This window comes from Leuciscus leuciscus (genome assembly GCF_965113295.1).
Source record: "Leuciscus leuciscus genome assembly, chromosome: 2".
NCBI classification, from domain to species: domain Eukaryota; kingdom Metazoa; phylum Chordata; class Actinopteri; order Cypriniformes; family Leuciscidae; genus Leuciscus; species Leuciscus leuciscus.
In genome coordinates, this window is record NC_138726.1 from 57,666,752 (window position 1) to 57,684,966 (window position 18,215).

The following is an 18,215-nucleotide window of genomic DNA, read 5'->3' on the forward strand; positions in this document are numbered from 1 at the left end:
CAGCTGGTTGGTGCGCAGGTGAGAGCGCTCAGAAGTTGTTTTGATGGCTGGCATGACCAGCGAGAGAGAGACAGCGTACAGACAGGTGCATATTCCTGTCTGTGTTCACGGTGACAGTTCCCCTGCGTGCTTCAGCATCAAAAGACAGACTTCAGCAAATGTCCCTCAAATGCTTTAATCACGGCCGAAGGAGATCCCGAGCAGTTTTCAAAGAATCTCCCCCAAGAAGAAGCAAGGCCGGAGGATCTCAGACAAATTCCATTGAGAATCCCACCGGAAAACAGAAAATACAACAGTTTTGATAGAATAAGGAGGTATGGCAAAAATGACATGAAACATTACATAATTTCCCCACAATTTGATTGGTCCTTCATATGCAAACCCTTCTGTTACCAGGTAGAACCAAACTCTTGTTTTTGGTTTCAAGTTTAGACGTCTGTCTAGTTTAATTTCCCATATTTGTTATTTATACACTCACACAACCAAAGTCAAAGGGGTATGGCAACACAACATACAACATTCAAAAACACAGGACAGAACGTTTGAGTACTTTGTGTTCAAAGTGTTAGCATGTTAGGCCTAAAAAGAGAAATACGGTTAGATGTTAGAAACATGGTTAGTTTAATATATAGTTTACTATTTTATCTATTAAAAATCCACCACACTGGCAAGGTTTACAAGGCCTGTGGGGAAGCCGCCTCTGCCATGCACGCCATGGTGTTGCTGCAGGTCCATCAGGCCAAGGCACTGAAGGAACTGCCCGAGGGTGGTCACAATCCACAAGTTCTCCAGGAACTTCGTGCCGCAACGGACCTCGTGCTTCGTGCGACGAAGGTTACTGCGCGGTCAGTGGGTCATACGATGTCCACTTTGGTGGTCCAGGAACGCCATCTCTAGGTGTGTCTGGCCGACATGAGGGAGACCGACAAGCTCCGGTTCTTTAACTCCCCCGTGTCCCAGACTAGCCTCTTCAGTGACGTGGTCGAAAACTTCGCCCAGCAGTTCTCGGCTGTACAAAAGCAGACAGAGGCCATCAAACACATCCTCCCTCAGTCTGCTCGTCGCCGGGGGTGGTCTTCTGTGTCTGCCCTTGCTCCCGTGCCGCAGCAGCAGCCTCGCAGGCAGGCCGCCCCGCTCGTCCATGCCCCCGCCAAAAAGGGCGGCAAAGCCAAAGATAAGCGGCCCTAGGACGGGCGACCCAGAGATGGATTGGACTGCTCTTCGGGAGATGGTGACTGCACCGCTCCCTCCCCCGGAAGAAGACCGGTTGGAAAATCTTTTGTTTCCTTTTGTTTGTGTTCCGGCTTTGAGGCCAGCGTTACCCAAATTCTCAATAAAAGACCAGTTTCTTTCATCTCTGGGTCCGAAGAGGGCCCGGAGAGCAGTGGGCGGAGACAATCCTCACCACTCTCATCCACCTCTTCTATCGCCAGCGGGCAGCAGTGTGCGGTTCGAGAACGCAACCTAGCCGCCTCCTGCACCTCCTGCCCCTTGGAACCAGGTAAGTGTTGCACAGCACACAGCAAATTAACCTGCCTATTTCACGAGTTCACATCTACATATAATGTAATTAGTACAATAAGTTTATGCGTATTTGGCGTGCTGTCCGGGGGAGGGCTCCGAGCTCGGAGTTAGGCCCGAACCCAGAGTACTCCCCCCAGTTGGTAAGTGTAGATGGAACTGGAAGTGAGGAGATGGGGTGGAGGAGGGATGCTGACAAACTTTCAATGAACAGAGATAGGTCTGCTGTGAATTTATACTCTGTCATTGAGTTGATTACTGATTAATCTCCAGCTGTGCATAATTTGGTTAATTATCTGAACCTGCTCCTACCGAACTTTGTTAATAAAACATAATTTCACGAGTTCACATCTACATATAATTAGTACAATAAGTTTATGCGTATTTGGCGTGTTGTCCGGGGGGAGGGCTCCGAGCTCGGAGTTAGGCCCGAACCCAGAGTACTCCCCCCATAAAAGCCAGGTGAGCGCAGGACAGCAATCGTAAAATGATGTGGAATTAATCCCCCCAAAAAGTGCAGGGCATGAGAAGGTGTTTACTAAAAACGAGCTTGACTGTTCGACCGGGAGGGCTCTCGCGACATCCGACGGGAACTTGGATGCTCACGGCATCGGACGGATAAGCCCATTCGGCAGTTGAACTGTCAACTCGATGACGCAAGATTTTTACAAGCATGATTTGAGAAAGAGTTTAGCCATTCAACTGGGAGGGCCCTCGCAGCGTCCGACGGGAACTTGGATGCTCACGGCATCGGATGGGTAGGCCTCGCCAGCGGAAGGGAGGGCGCCCGCTGGACTCTGTCGGAGGGCTCGACCGGCGCTTCGAAGGGGGCTGGGACACGGGAACAGAACCCTCGCGGCCCGATGAATGGGGAACCCACACAGCGACACGAGCGCGGCCGTCCCGCGACGACTAAGACGGGCAGACTCTCACTGCGATTCGAACGGGAGGGCTCGATCAGCGCTTCGGAAGGGGGACAGAGCCCGGCCCTTGAACGAGGAGCCGTTACGTGTGCGAACGGGGGAGCCTGCCATTGTTTGTAAAAATACGCTGTATTGTAGATGTTTATTGTGTCGAGCTTGAACGCAGCGAACCAAATTATACTGGAAGTGGGTTGGAACTTGGTACTGGTACTGAGAGTGACAATGGATGGAGCGCAGCAGGTGATGGAAATGAATGATTTAATTATGGCTTGGTGAGCGTTTTGATGTGGAAGCGGCTGGATCTGATGTAGGTTTTGAACGCTTCTGATGTGGGCCGAGTGGGGATTTGAACATTGAACGTTTATACTGCAGTAAATAAAACGAGTGGTACAGTTGGATGGGGGTTGGCGGATTGAAAATGTAAACGAAGTGACCTTTTTGCTCGATCAGTTTACTACTTGTTTAATGATAGGGGTGGTGGTGGCGCAGTGGATAAGACACATGCCTTTGGTGTGAGAGACCCGGGTTCGAATCCACTGTGAGACACCAATGTGTCCCTGAGCAAGACACTTAACCCCTAGTTGCTCCAGAGGCGTGCGACCTCTGACATATATAGCAATTGTAAGTCGCTTTGTATAAAAGCGTCAGCTAAAAAAAAATGAATAAAAAGAAAATATGGTTCCGATATCTACGATCTGTAAATCTGAGATTGAAGGATGGGTATTTGAGTCGACGTTAGATGTGATAGTCAATTCGGAGCGGTGGAGAAAACCGAAGACAGCTAGGACAGACGTGCTTCCAGTGTGCAGATGGAGTTGGTGGAATGGTATGCGAGACAGAGTGTTGGAATACATTTGGTGAGTATGTCAATTGCAATAGATTGACTGGTATCCGGACGAGTGGGATAAGTTCTTGAATCCTTTAATGAGCAGGGATGTTTGAGATTTATTTATGGTGGGGGCAGGCTTACCGTAGACTAATTTATTGAAAACTGAATGCTGGTTAGATAGCTCTATTAAGCTTTTTATGCTTCTGACACCAACGTCCTGAATTTCTGGAAAGAGTAATGGGAGAGAGTCAGCGATTTGATTTTGTGCTCCTGGAACGTGTTTGGCAGTTATTACCAACTGATCAAGCGGAGTTCCAGATGAGGCATCTGAGGAGTGGCAATTAACGCGGGTGAGTGAGAACGACCTTTGTTGATGCAGTGCATAGTTTAGTTTGTCGCGATGGACCAGGATTCTGTTAGTTGACCACTTTCCCCCCTGGGAAAGCCGTGACGACGATTGGAAGGAGCTGTCAACGGCTTAAATCGAGGGGGAGAGAGATGTAATCGTAGAAAAAGGTTAAGCCATTCCGCTGATTAGAGTAAGTTATCCATAAACTTAGGGCGAGGAGGTGCGTGATGAAAGGGCGGCCTTGCGGAATTGTGTATAGCATGGTTTAGGTGGCCGAGCGGCGAGAAGAATTCGCGTTTGGAATTATTTGGGCAGTCTATGAGGTTGGACGGAAGGACTGCCTCCGCTGTGAGACCGATGCTTGCAGAGAAGAGAGAAAAAATGGATGCATGCAGTGTCCGCTGGGAGACCAATGCTCGCTGGACAGAAGAGAAAACTTAGATTCATGCTACAGTACATCCTCTGGGAGACCGAAGCTCGCTGGACGGAGAAAGGCTGAAGCAGAAGACGAGATTAGCCAGAGAAACAGTTCTCCTGCTGGAGCAGACAAATCCCTGCTAGCAGAAGAGAAAATGAACTGGAGTAACAAATCCTGTGGGAGCAAAGGAAACCTCACTGCTGTGGCAGTAGAGAATTAGCCAGAGAAACAGAGCTTGCGGGAGCATAGGAGACATCACTACTGCGGCAGGGGAGAAAGTAGCTAGAGTAACAGAAATCCTGAGGGAGCAAAAGGAACCTCATTGCTGTGGCAGTAGAGAATTAGCCGGAGAAACAGTTCCTGCAGCCTTGTTACAGCAGTATAGAAAATTAGCCAGAGAAATAGAGTTCCTGCGGGAGCAGAGGAGACGTCAGTGCTGTGGCAGTGGAGAAAATAGCCGGAGTAACAGAAAACCTGCGGGAGCAGAGGAGACATCACTGCTGTGGCAGTGGAGAAAATAGCCGGAGTAACAGAAAACCTGCAGGAGCAGAGGAGGCATCACTGCTGTGGCAGTGGAGAAAATAGCCGGAGTAACAGAAAACCTGTGGGGGCAGAGGAAACATCACTGTTGCGGCAATGGAGAAAAAGCCGGAGTAAGTTCAAACCTGTTAAAACATCACTGCTGCAGCAATGGAGCAAATAGCCAGAGTTACAGAGAACCTGTGGGAGCAGAGGAAACATCACTGCTGTGGCAGAGGAGAAAATAGCCAGAGTAACATGAAACCAATGAGCTCCTGCAGTGTGTGGATGAGCAAAGGGAGGAAGAGAGTGGGGCTTGGAGAGCCGATGGTCATCTTTTTTGTGCGTTAATCTAAGACGCGATGAAGAGGAGGTTAAAGATGAAATCCTTGCAGGATTATGCATTTCTGTTGTTTAAGTGGCCGAGCACAGATATCAGTTTGCTTAGAACGATATTGACTGTCTGAGAGGTGGACGAGATCAGAAAGTCCTATTTATTTATTTATTTATTTATTTATTTATTTATTCTTTCTTTCTTTCTTTCTTTCTTTCTTTCTTTCTTTCTTTCTTTCTTTGCCGTGAGGACTGGAGATCAACTGTGTTCAAATTAATGGCCAGGATTCGATGAGGCTGAACGCATGGTTTTAACCTGCATTTGGAATCCAGAGCTTAGCCAAACTGTGCAGGGCTGAAAGATCAATTATTGAACGTTTGATGATTAACAACGTCAAAGTACACTCTGATTTAGATAACGATTGTTCGTTTATCTGTTGCTGGTTTCTAAGGAGACAGCTTACGTAAAAGACGACGCTTTGCATGAATTTTGTTTAGGCACTTTGTGTTTGTTTAATTTTGTTTCATTTAAGGATCACTAAACTATTGGTGTGAAGCACATTGCTTGTAACCATGTATAAAAATATCTATACTATAACTAAGTTTCTACGCGATTTATGCAGATAAATTGCAGGACATAGTTAACGATATAAGTTAGGTTAAGATTCTGAGCGCATGCGTTCAGCACGTAATGCGCGAGGCCGCAAGCTACTGTAGGCCTACTTGTGAGTTTTAGCCGCTAGAGAAAGCAGCGCGATAATGACAGAAAATAATTTGGACCGACACCATTTAAAACGTGTTCCCCTCGTTATAACTGAACAACTGAATGCGATGCGAAATTTAACCACGGAGCGGAGCGCTCGCGGAGTTCAGCCAACGGGGTTGAGAGCGTAGGCTGGCCGACCGGTACTGAATCTGCGGCGCTGCTCTTTGACGGCCTGCGGCTTCGGCCTAGAGCTGCTGGAGAAGCCCGTTCTTTCGCGTGAAGAGGGCGGCATTGCCCGAAACGCGAGCGTGGTGCTTTGCAAGCCTTATGACCATTCTCCATGGCAGGAAAAACATTACTTGAATGATCTGGTTTAGAAAAAATAAAATAAAATGCGGAAGAAGATCGCTGGTATTTCGCCCGTGGTGGCAATGACCCGTTTATTTGGCTTGACGCCCGCAATATAACACCCGGGGATTCTGGCAAATATTCCAAAAGGACGGAAAATTCCTTCATCGGATGGGAGCGCTTGATTCGGACATGTTGGGAAGATAGGGCGCAGCCAAATGCTGACAAACTTTCAATGAACAGAGATAGGTCTGCTGTGAATTTATACTCTGTCATTGAGTTGATTACTGATTAATCTCCAGCTGTGCATAATTTGGTTAATTATCTGAACCTGCTCCTCCCGAACTTTGTTAATAAAACATAATTTAATCATACTTTACATACTTACTGTAACTTTGTACATTATGCCAAAAAAATTATTTGACATGCCAATTTATTCTTACTCTTATAAAGCATTCGGCTTTAAAGGTTGTATCAGCAGTGGAGATTGGAAGTTTCAATCCGGTGGCGCAGCACTGCTTGCGACACGGGCACGAGATAACAGGTGCATGTGGTCGTCTAAGTTTGTCTAAGTTGTCTAAGTTAAGTTTGTCAAATTCGTCAAGTCTATGTCAAGAGTGTTGAAGTGTTGAGTGTTGCTGCTGTGGTCTGTTGAAGAAGAAGTGAAGTGAACAAGGAAGTGAAGTTATGATGGGAATTAAGAGAGTCACCGGCGTGTGGCTGTTGCTGCTGCTGCTAATTACAGCCACCTTTTGCACCCGCTTACAATATGATGGCACCACACTCGCCGAAGGAAATGAGCAGACGCTGAGGGAGTACGGCAGGGACTGGCTGTTGTCCTTGAGGAGGAAAGTAACACCAGAACCGGGCTTGTTAGACCATGTTCCGGAGGAGCTGTTACGACAGCGCGGAGGTAACCGGCCGCGGAAACGAGGGAGAAGGGGCGGCATTAAACTACGCCTTCGCCGGAGGGCCACAAGGCCGCCGCTGCCGTCTATACTCTTTGGCAATGTTCGCTCCCTAACGAATAAGATGGAGGAGTTGAGGCTTAATACAAAGGCCTGTAATGAATATCGCGAATCTTGCCTAATGATTTACACAGAGACTTGGCTACAAGAGGATTTTCCAGACTCATTGGTGCAGGTACGAGGCTTCTCATGTGTGCGTATGGACAGAAACAATGACTCAGGGAAGATGAGGGGGGGTGGGATTTGTGTTTATATTAATGACTCTTGGTGCAATAATTATACGATAAAATGCAGGGTGTGCACTCCTGATCTTGAACTTATTTGCATTAGTTTGAGACCTTTTTATTTACCTAGAGACTATGGGAACATCTTTTTATGCTCGGTATATATCCCGCCCAGTGGGAACGCATCTAAAGCAGCTTCACGTGTAGCAGACTGTGTCCACCAGCAGCTAAAGGATAAACAAGATTCCCCTATATTTGTTCTCGGAGACTTCAATCATTTTAAATTGGAGCTGTCTCTTCCTGGATTCCAGCAATATGTTAAAAACAGCACACGTAAGAATAGGACGCTAGATAAATGCTATGGCAACATTAAAGATGCATATGCTGCCAGAATTAAACCCCCCCTCTCAAACTCGGATCATAACATCATCCATCTGATTCCCACCTTTAAGTGTGCCATTAAAAAAAGCAAACCCGTCTCAAAAACTGTCAGTGTGTGGCAGGATGAGAGCAAGGAGACGTTGAGTGGATGCTTCCTGGCCACAGACTGGGATGTCTTTTATCAGGACAACGATGTTGACAATATTGCGGAAACAATAACGGGGTATATCCATTTTTGTGTTGATACTGTTGTGCCGAAAAAGACGATCACTATATATCCTAACAACAAAGACTACATAACACCTGAAATTAAACATCTGATCAGGAGGAAAAAGCAAGCATTCCGGAATAATGATTTGATGGAACTGAGATCAATACAAAAAGACCTGAGGGGGAAACTGAAGAAGGCGCGAGAGGAACACAGTAAACGAGTTAGGGAAGCCTTTTTAACGAATAATCCAAAAAAATTGTGGGACACGGTGAAAGAAATGACTAATATGAACTCTAGTAAGAAGGAATTAAATGTGCAGAATGATTTGGATAAGGCTAATGATCTTAACATCTTTTATAAACGTTTTGATTTGAATTGTGAAACAAATGTGACCTGCTGTAAAGAGCTGTCTATGTCAATACTATGTGACCCAATACAGGATAGAATAATAATTAACCCTAAAGATGTCACTGCAGTTTTAAAAAAGTTGAATACGAATAAGGCTAGTGGACCTGATGGTATTTCATCTTTTATTTTGAAAACATTCTCGGATGAGCTAACTCCGGCTTGGTGCCCCTTATTTCAATGTTCTGTGGATACATGTACTATTCCCATTATCTGGAAGACATCAGTTGTCATTCCGTTGCCCAAAAAATCATGCCCACAGCAAAATGATGACTATAGACCAGTAGCGCTGACTTCTATAGTGATGAAATCATTAGAACGTATAATGGTTGGTAAATTAAGGAGTGAGGTACAGCATCTTTTGGACCCGTATCAATTTGCCTATAATAATGGCAGGGGTACGGATGATGCTTTAATTACAACTGTACACTCCATCTTAAAGCACTTGGAAAATCCATTAGGTTATGTTCGTTTATTATTTATGGATTTTAGTTCTGCATTTAATTGTATTCTTCCGCAGACAATGTTAAGTAAACTACATCAGATGGAAGTGAACCCCTTCATTATTAGGGACATTCTACCAGAAACGTACATTATCTGTCCTTGGATTGTTTCAGTGAATAAAAAAGTATTTCATCCAAAAATTTCTAAAACTGGCTCATAGGTGATTTCTGTGAGTTGTTCTGTAAAGGAATATGTCATTCATTAGGTTCTCAGATATTTTTTTCTTTATTAAAAACACTTTTGAAAATTACAAATCCTGTCCATGCCCTTGTCCTCAGCAAAATTGGAGCTACAGCTTTCATAGTTTTGTTATGCTACAAACTGTTATTTAGAAAAAAAAACTCATCAATAACAAGTTTAAGCTGTTATCATTCACATCAACTGATCAAAAACATAAAATTATATATCAATTCTACAAATAAATTCTATTTTACAACTGTCCCCATGTTTTGGTCAGTCCTGTCACGTTTACATAAAACTCTACATAAAATGTGTGAAATACACCTTTACGGGTATCACTCAGAGGAAGTGACATCATTTGACCCAGGTGAAGCTTACATTGATTAAGGCTGAATTCTTTCATTGAATTGTAGGATTTTAAGCTTGTTTTGTATGTTTTTTTTAGGAAGACGAGCTAAAGGGTCAGGCCCTGTCACGGTTAAACATTCCAGAAAATAATGAAAATGTTTTAAATCCAAAACATGTCTAAAAAGGTTACTGAAATTCCTTGCTTGCATGTTAACAGTTTTTATGCTAGCATGCTAGCAGGCTGAGTAATGGCAGTTTACAATGGCCAACCGTCAGGCCCTGTCACATCAGGCCCTGTCACATTCCTGTGTGACACGGCCTTACAAATTAATGTTATTGTTCTTTTTTATAACATTTATTGCATATGTTATGTATTTAACGCATGCAATAGTAAAATGAAGGCCAAGGTGCTTGATTTTTATACAACTGTGGCCATGGAAGCGATTTAAACACCTGAATTCAATTATTTGGAGGGCTGTCCCAATACTTTTAGCAATATTATGTATGCGTCTATAAAACGCCGATAGCAGGCCGGGTGAAACCCGTAGTTGTTGGGACATCAGAGACCGGTTTGTCCAGGAGGGCAACATGTTTATTAGCAATAGCTAACGTTAGCTCCGTAGTGTCCGACGTTTTGAGCCATTCCTATGCTTGATTTTTTCCCATCGGACTTCAGTAAAGGGCTGAGGACCTTTCCCACCATCTTTTCCGACATGAAGAATACACTTTACGGGTGTTAATCGAGCTTGATCGCCGCTATCAGATGAAGATGCGCTGCTTACGTCCTCCTCCATGTTTACATGTGCGTAGTGATATTGGCTTGATTTCGGCTGTGACCTACTTACATTTTCGATGCTGATTGGTTGAAAATCTAGCTCAACCGTTTTACATGTCTCAATACGCAGTCAATATAGTGCGCCAATAAATTACAATTTCTCATTAACTGCAGGATAATGCGTGGAGAACTTTTTGCTTGGATACCTTTTATTAACGTTGAACATATTGAGCAAAAGAAAAATTAGTGCCCCGTTTGTCGGAACGAAACCCTATTTCTAGGCCTCTTTTAGGCTACCGACAGCGGCCTAATTACAGAGGTCAAACATTTCCTGTAGTTTTTCACCAGGTTTGCACACACTGCAGGAGGGATTTTGGCCCACTCCTCCACACAGATCTTCTCTAGATCAGTCAGGTTTCTGGGCTGTCGCTGAGAAACACGGAGTTTGAGCTCCCTCCAAAGATTCTCTAATGGGTTTAGGTCTGGAGACTGGCTAGGCCAAGGCAGAACCTTGATATGCTTCTTACAGAGCCACTCCTTGGTTATCCTGGCTGTGTGCTTTGGGTCATTGTCATGTTGGAAGACCCAGCCTCGACCCATCTTCAATGCTCTAACTGAGGGAAGGAGGTTGTTCCCCAAAATCTCGCAATACATGGCCCCGGTCATCCTCTCCTTAATACAGTGCAGTCGCCCTGTCCCATGTGCAGAAAAACACCCCCAAAGCATGATGCTACCACCCCCATGCTTCACAGTAGGGATGGTGTTCTTGGGATGGTACTCATCATTCTTCTTCCTCCAAACACGGTTAGTGGAATTATGACCAAAAAGTTATATTTTGGTCTCATCTGACCACATGACTTTCTCCCATGACTCCTCTGGATCATCCAAATGGTCATTGGCAAACTTAAGACGGGCCTTGACATGTGCTGGTTTAAGCAGGGGAACCTTCCGTGCCATGCATGATTTCAAACCATGACGTCTTAGTGTATTACCAACAGTAACCTTGGAAACGGTGGTCCCAGCTCTTTTCAGGTCATTGACCAGCTCCTCCCGTGTAGTTCTGGGCTGATTTCTCACCTTTCTTAGGATCATTGAGACCCCACGAGGTGAGATCTTGCATGGAGCCCCAGTCCGAAGGAGATTGACAGTCATGTTTAGCTTCTTCCATTTTCTACCTTACTTGTTGACTTACTTTTACCTGGCGCTGCTCTGCTGGCGACATGGAGGAGAGCTCTTGCTGCATTTTTGTTTGTTTGTTTGTAATGGAGTTTGTTACGTCCCTCTCTTGCATTTGGCACTATCGGACTCACTGTGCAAATCTGTTGGATAACATTTTTATTGTGAACTGTATGCTACGCGTGTGCGAAGCGAACTGGAGGAGAATGGCACCACTATTGCTAGCATGGCTTATCCTGTTTGGCCAAATCGTTCAGAGCTCCGCTGACGGGGTAACCAGCGGCAGCGGCCTCCTAATGTACAGCCGGACCGATCTGCTGGGACTGCGGGACAGCGGAGTGCTACCGTCGCCTGATCTGCTGCACGAGGTGCCTGGGGAGTTACAACAACACTATGGACCGGGCCTCCGTCGAGGCAGGAAGGCCAGGAAACGGGGCAGGAGAGGTGGCCTTAGACAGCGCATTCGTAGAGCTGCCAAGCTACCGCTTCCACCAATGCTCCTCTGCAATCCACGTTCCTTAAAAAACAAACTGGATGATTTGCGTCAACAGGTTGGAGCCTGCTACGAGTACCGTGAGTCTGGCTTAATGGCTTTCACAGAGACCTGGTTTAGCGATGAAGTTCCAGACAACTTTATTCAAATCGAAGGTTTCTCCCACTTACGGCTAGACAGAGATGTAAACTCGGGCAAGACACGGGGGGGGGGGGGGGGGGGTTGTGCATGTACATCAAGGACAGCTGGTGTCGCAACTTTACAGTGAGAGACAAAATATGTAACCCCAACCTGGAGCTGCTATGTGTTACCATGCGGCCACATTATCTGCCTAGAGAATTCACAAACATTTTTGTGTGTGTTGTGTACGCTCCACCAAGTGGGAATGCCAGCATGGCAGCTAAAACAATCGCAGACTGTGTTCATCGCCATCTGCAGAACAAACCTGACGCTCCTATGCTGATACTTGCCGATTTTAATCATTGCAGCTTGGATAAAACCTTACCTGGATTTTATCAATATGTTAAATGTAACACTAGAAACAACAATATACTTGATAAATGCTATGGCAATATAAAAGACGCATATACTGCCAGAGCCAGGCCTCCCCTTAATAATTCTGATCATAACGTAATCCAGCTGCTTCCCAAATATCGTTCTGTTTTTAAGTCTAGTAAACCTGAAATCCAGTCTGTGAAAGTATGGTCCAGTGATAAAACGGAGGAGCTGAAGGGATGCTTTCTTTGCACTGACTGGAATATATTTTTTTAAGGATGCGGACATTGACAGTGCTACTGAATTAATTTCAGCCTATATTTCTTTCTGTATTGACTCTGTTATACCACAGAAAACGGTTAAACGATATCCTAATAATAAACCCTATATCACAAAGGGCATTAAGGACTGTATTAACAGGAAGAAATTAGCTTTTAGAACTGGGAATAAAGTAGCAGCCCGAGCTGCACAAAAAGACCTTAATCTGCAAATAAGAGCATCTCGGCTGCAGTTTAAGGAGCGGGCTGAACAAGAGTTGTCAGTTTCAAACACAAAGACTCTTTGGGACTATATCAAGAAAATGACTACTATGGACACTAATAAGAAGCCTTTGTTTGCTCAGAATGAAATTGCAAAAGCAAATGAATTGAACAATTTTTATATGCGTTTTAATTCAGACAAAACTAATGAATGTGCTGCAGTGCTAGAGAATGTATTTTGTAATGCTGACTGTAGAATTGTAATTGAGCCATATACTGTTACTAAAGTGTTTAAAAACATTCAAACAACCAAAGCAACAGGCCCTGACAACCTGTCTGCCTTTCTTTTAAAAACGTTTGCGGATGAATTGTCACCAGCATGGCATAAATTATTTCAGCTCTCGATAGATACATGTACAGTACCAAAACTCTGGAAAAAATCGATCATTATTCCAGTACCTAAAAAGGCATGCCCTCAGGAGAATAATGACTATCGGCCAGTGGCCATTACTTCTAATGTTTTTAAAACCTTTGAGAGGCTTATGATAGAGAAACTCCACAAAGAGGTGGATGTAGGGTGACCACCCGTCCCGCGTAGCGCGTGCGCGCACAGCGTTTGAAGCCCAATTCACGTGTCACGCAAATTGAGACCGTGTCACACATAATCTATGCTTGCTCAAAAAAAAGTTGGTCGCTCTATATACTCGAGCCCCAAGCAGACAAACGAACATTACTTGACATTTCAGCACGCTATTGTTGCCACACAAACCCCTCAGTTGAACTGCTGACTAGGTTGTCAACTTTTTCGTTGTTGTCATGACAGCGCACGCACGCGCATACCAGACACACTGGGAAGGAAGGAACTTTTAGATGCGCGCTTTCCAATTCGAAAAATTCGAGAAAGAGACTGTCTGAGAGGCAACGCCATCATCAATTAAAAAGAGAAGGTGTGAGTACAAGAAACAAGAATGGGGAAATTTATATTTGTGGCTGAAAGATGTTGAGGGGGATACCGAGAGGGCTTTTTGTGACATTTGCAAAACGTCCTTCTCAATCGGACATGGAGGGAGGGGAATGCGAGGTCAATCGTATTTTTTTTTTAAATACTTTTTTTTAATTGTTCCTGTGGTGTTGAGCAACTACAATTCCTGTTAATCCTATACATTTATATTATAATTTATTAATTTATTTAAAGTAAATAAATTGTAATGAAAAATAAATAAAATTAAATAGTAAATCTTAAGTGGAAGTACATCTGTCAATTCATTGAATGTTCAAAATATTATGAGTCTTTATTTAGAAAAAAAAACACACATTGGTTGGCCTATTCATGAGCATACATCTAAAATTACACGTTTAGGAGAATAGGGCATTATTAATACTATGCAAGGTGGTATGTGCTAGAAATGGGTAAACCACTATCAGTGAGTCTACCAGTGGGGCACCGCCGCGCCAGGCAGTGTCCCACATTGTCCCTCAGAAACATACCCATTGTCCCCCCTTGGGCTTATTAGCAGGTGGTCACCCTAGGTGGATGGAAATTTAGACAAATACCAATTTGCTTATACAAAACACCGTAGTACAAGTGATGCTATTTCAACAATAATGCATCTGACCTTGAAGCACCTTGAAAGTCCCATTGCATACGCTAGACTTCTTTTTGTTGATTTTAGCTCCGCTTTTAATTCAATCCAGTCAGATATCATTCTAAAGAAATTAGCTCAGTTAAAAGTAAACCCCTTTTTAATTAGATGGTACCACTCTTTTCTGTCAGACAGGCCGCAGTAGGTGAAGTTTAACTCGTCACTGTCTGATTCAGCAGTGTGTAGCACTGGCGCCCCCCAAGGGTGTGTTAGTTCGCCACTTTTGTTTACATTATACACCAATGATTGTATCATCTCTGAGCCAAATCAATATATAGTAAAATTCTCAGATGATACTGTTCTCTTAAGTCTGCTCACTAAAGGAAATAACATAAATATCCACCAAGTTTCTATTGACAAGTTTGTCGACTGGTGCGACTCACATCAACTTCATATTAACACAATAAAAACTGTGGAAATGCTGGTAGACCCCAGATCAGCAGGTGACATCCTTTAAATATCTAGGAGTGTCTATTGATAATGACTTGAGCTGGCGCACACATGTTGCAGATATCTGTTCAAGAACACATCAGCGCCTATATTTCTTGCGCAGACTTAGAGTATTTGGAGTCTGTAAAAATATCATGTTAATCTTCTATAGAGCTACAATAGAGTCTATTCTTCGGTACGGTATCACAAGCTGGTTCGGAAATCTGACAGTAAAAACAAAAGGGCAAAATTTTAATCTGGTTAGGGCGGCAGGTAAAATCATGGGTACACCAGCACCCCTTAACCCACAGGAGTTTTTCGAACAGGCCATATTTAATCAGGCTAATAACACTGTATCGGATAACTCCCATGTGTTGTTCTCAGAGTTTGACCTATTGAACTCAGGAAAAAGATACAGGGTTCCTCTGTGCAAGTACAATAGGTATAAGCACTCATTTGTTCCTCTTGCAATTAAGCTCCTAAATGATCAACGCTGTGCATGAGACCATGTACTGTCTTAATGCTATGGACATGATATGTTACTACCCTGCACAAGCAGTTAAAAAAAAAAAAAAGATGGTGATTTGCAGTTTTGCACAGCTCTCTGAGTAGCCTTATGTTTTTATGTACTATTGTTTCTTATCTGTTTTTAACTCTGTACTGGTGTCTGTCTTTGTTGTAATCTTATCTGTAGCAATCTCTTTTTATCCGATCCAAATTTCTCCTTAGGGAGACGAATAAAGATACCTTGACCTAATGATTGCTCCAACAGTGGACCTTTTTTCACCAAGCTGCTTGGCAATTTCCCCGTAGCCCTTTCCAGCCTTGTGGAGGTGTACAATTTTGTCTCTAGTGTCTTTGGACAGCTCTTTGGTCTTGGCCATGTTAGTAGTTGGATTCTTACTGATTGTATGGGGTGGACAGGTGTCTTTATGCAGCTAACGACCTCAAACAGGTGCATCTAATTTAGGATAATAAATGGAGTGGAGGTGGACATTTTAAAGGCAGACTAACAGGTCTTTGAGGGTCAGAATTCTAGCTGATAGACAGGTGTTCAAATACTTATTTGCAGCTGTATCATACAAATAAATAGTTTAAAAAATCATATAATGTGATTTCTGGATTTTTTTTTTTTTAGATTATGTCTCTCACAGTGGAAATGCACCTACGATGACAATTTCAGACCCCTCCATGATTTCCAAGTGGGAGAACTTGCAAAATAGCAGGGTGTTCAAATACTTATTTTCCTCACTGTATATACACTCACCTAAAGGATTATTAGGAACACCATACTAATACTGTGTTTGACCCCCTTTCGCCTTCAGAACTGCCTTAATTCTACGTGGCATTGATTCAACAAGGTGCTGAAAGCATTCTTTAGAAATGTTGGCCCATATTGATAGGATAGCATCTTGCAGTTGATGGAGATTTGTGGGATGCACATCCAGGGCACGAAGCTCCCGTTCCACCACATCCCAAAGATGCTCTATTGGGTTGAGATCTGTGGGGGCCATTTTAGTACAGTGAACTCATTGTCATGTTCAAGAAACCAATTTGAAATGATTCGAGCTTTGTGACATGGTGCATTATCCTGCTGGAAGTAGCCATCAGAGGATGGGTACATGGTGGTCATAAAGGGATGGACATGGTCAGAAACAATGCTCAGGTAGGCCGTGGCATTTAAACGATGCCCAATTGGCACTAAGGGGCCTAAAGTGTGCCAAGAAAACATCCCCCAAACCATTACACCACCACCACCAGCCTGCACAGTGGTAACAAGGTATGATGGATCCATGTTCTCATTCTGTTTACGCCAAATTCTGACTCTACCATCTGAATGTCTCAGCAGAAATCGAGACTCATCAGACCAGGCAAAATTTTTCCAGTCTTCAACTGTCCAATTTTGGTGAGCTCGTGCAAATTGTAGCCTCTTTTTTCCTATTTGTAGTGGAGATGAGTGGTACCCGGTGGGGTCTTCTGCTGTTGTAGCCCATCCGCCTCAAGGTTGTGCGAGTTGTGGCTTCACAAATGCTTTGCTGCATACCTCGGTTGTAACGAGTGGTTATTTCAGTCAAAGTTGCTCTTCTATCAGCTTGATTCAGTCGGCCCATTCTCCTCTGACCTCTAGCATCAACAAGGCATTTTCGCCCACAGGACTGCCGCATACTGGATGTTTTTCCCTTTTCACACCATTCTTTGTAAACCCTAGAAATGGTTGTGCGTGAAAATCCCAGTAACTGAGCAGATTGTGAAATACTCAGACCGGCCCGTCTGGCACCAACAACCATGCCACGCTCAAAATAGCTTAAATCACCTTTCTTTCCCATTATGACATTCAGTTTGGAGTTCAGGAGATTGTCTTGACCAGGACCACACCCCTAAATGCACTGAAGTAACTGCCATGTGATTGGTTGATTAGATAATTGCATTAATGAGAAATTGAACAGGTGTTCCTAATAATCCTTTAGGTGAGTGTATATCCAAAATGTCATGGATATATATGAAGAGTTCAGACGCAAAAGCCTCTAAGTGCCATCTGAAATTTTCTTCTAGAATGATCATTTTTATCAAGCTCGTATATTTAAATTCAGTAATTTCACTTAAATGGCAATGGAAATGACCTATTAAGTGTCATTTAAGTGAAATTACAGAACTTAAATATACGAGCTTGATAAAAATGATCATTCTATAAGAAAATTTCAGATGGCACTTAGAGGCTTTTGCATCTGAACTCTTCATATATATATATATATATATATAAATCCATGAAACTTTGGAAATGTGTTTAGACTGTCAAAAAAATAAACATTTATTTTTATTTTTTAAATAAAAAATAAATATGTAACAGACCCGAAAGTGAACTGTTGTTTTACACATGACATTATGCTCAGCCCCTAAAGGGACTTGGTGACGGAAAAAATATCGGATGTAAGAAAAAACGTAATACTTTTGAGTACGCCCTGAGAAACTTTGCGTTTGCTCGCAAAGAACTCAAATGTTGTGAGAGCAAAGTGTCTCGAGGAACGAAAACGCATTAACATGTAATCTTTCATCCCATCTAATTTTTTTTATTAATTTTTTTTATCACCATGACCCATAGGGACTCCGTAGAAAAGTTACCTAACTGAACAACTTAATTATTTGTAGTTAACCAACATAATAATTGTCTTTGAATACATTGGCATCTGCAGAATAAATTTCTCTTTGTGTTCAAAATAAATGCATATATTTTAAAACAATTCAATTGTATTCACAGCGGCATTGATATAATACTTTGAATAGATACAGATATCAAAAAAGCATGATTTAGTCATATTACAGTTTTTGAAAGGATGGAAAACAAATGAAAGCAAAGATAAAGCTATAAATATAAAAAAGTCTGGACAAACACATGTTCTCTCTCACACACACACACACACACACACACACACACACACACACACACACACACACACACACACAATCTGTATAATGTACTACTCTGTCTACTTCCAGGTTCAGCTGCTGTTCTTTGCAGACTGTGTTCAGTTTCTCTTTCATTGTGTCACGTGTTTTGCA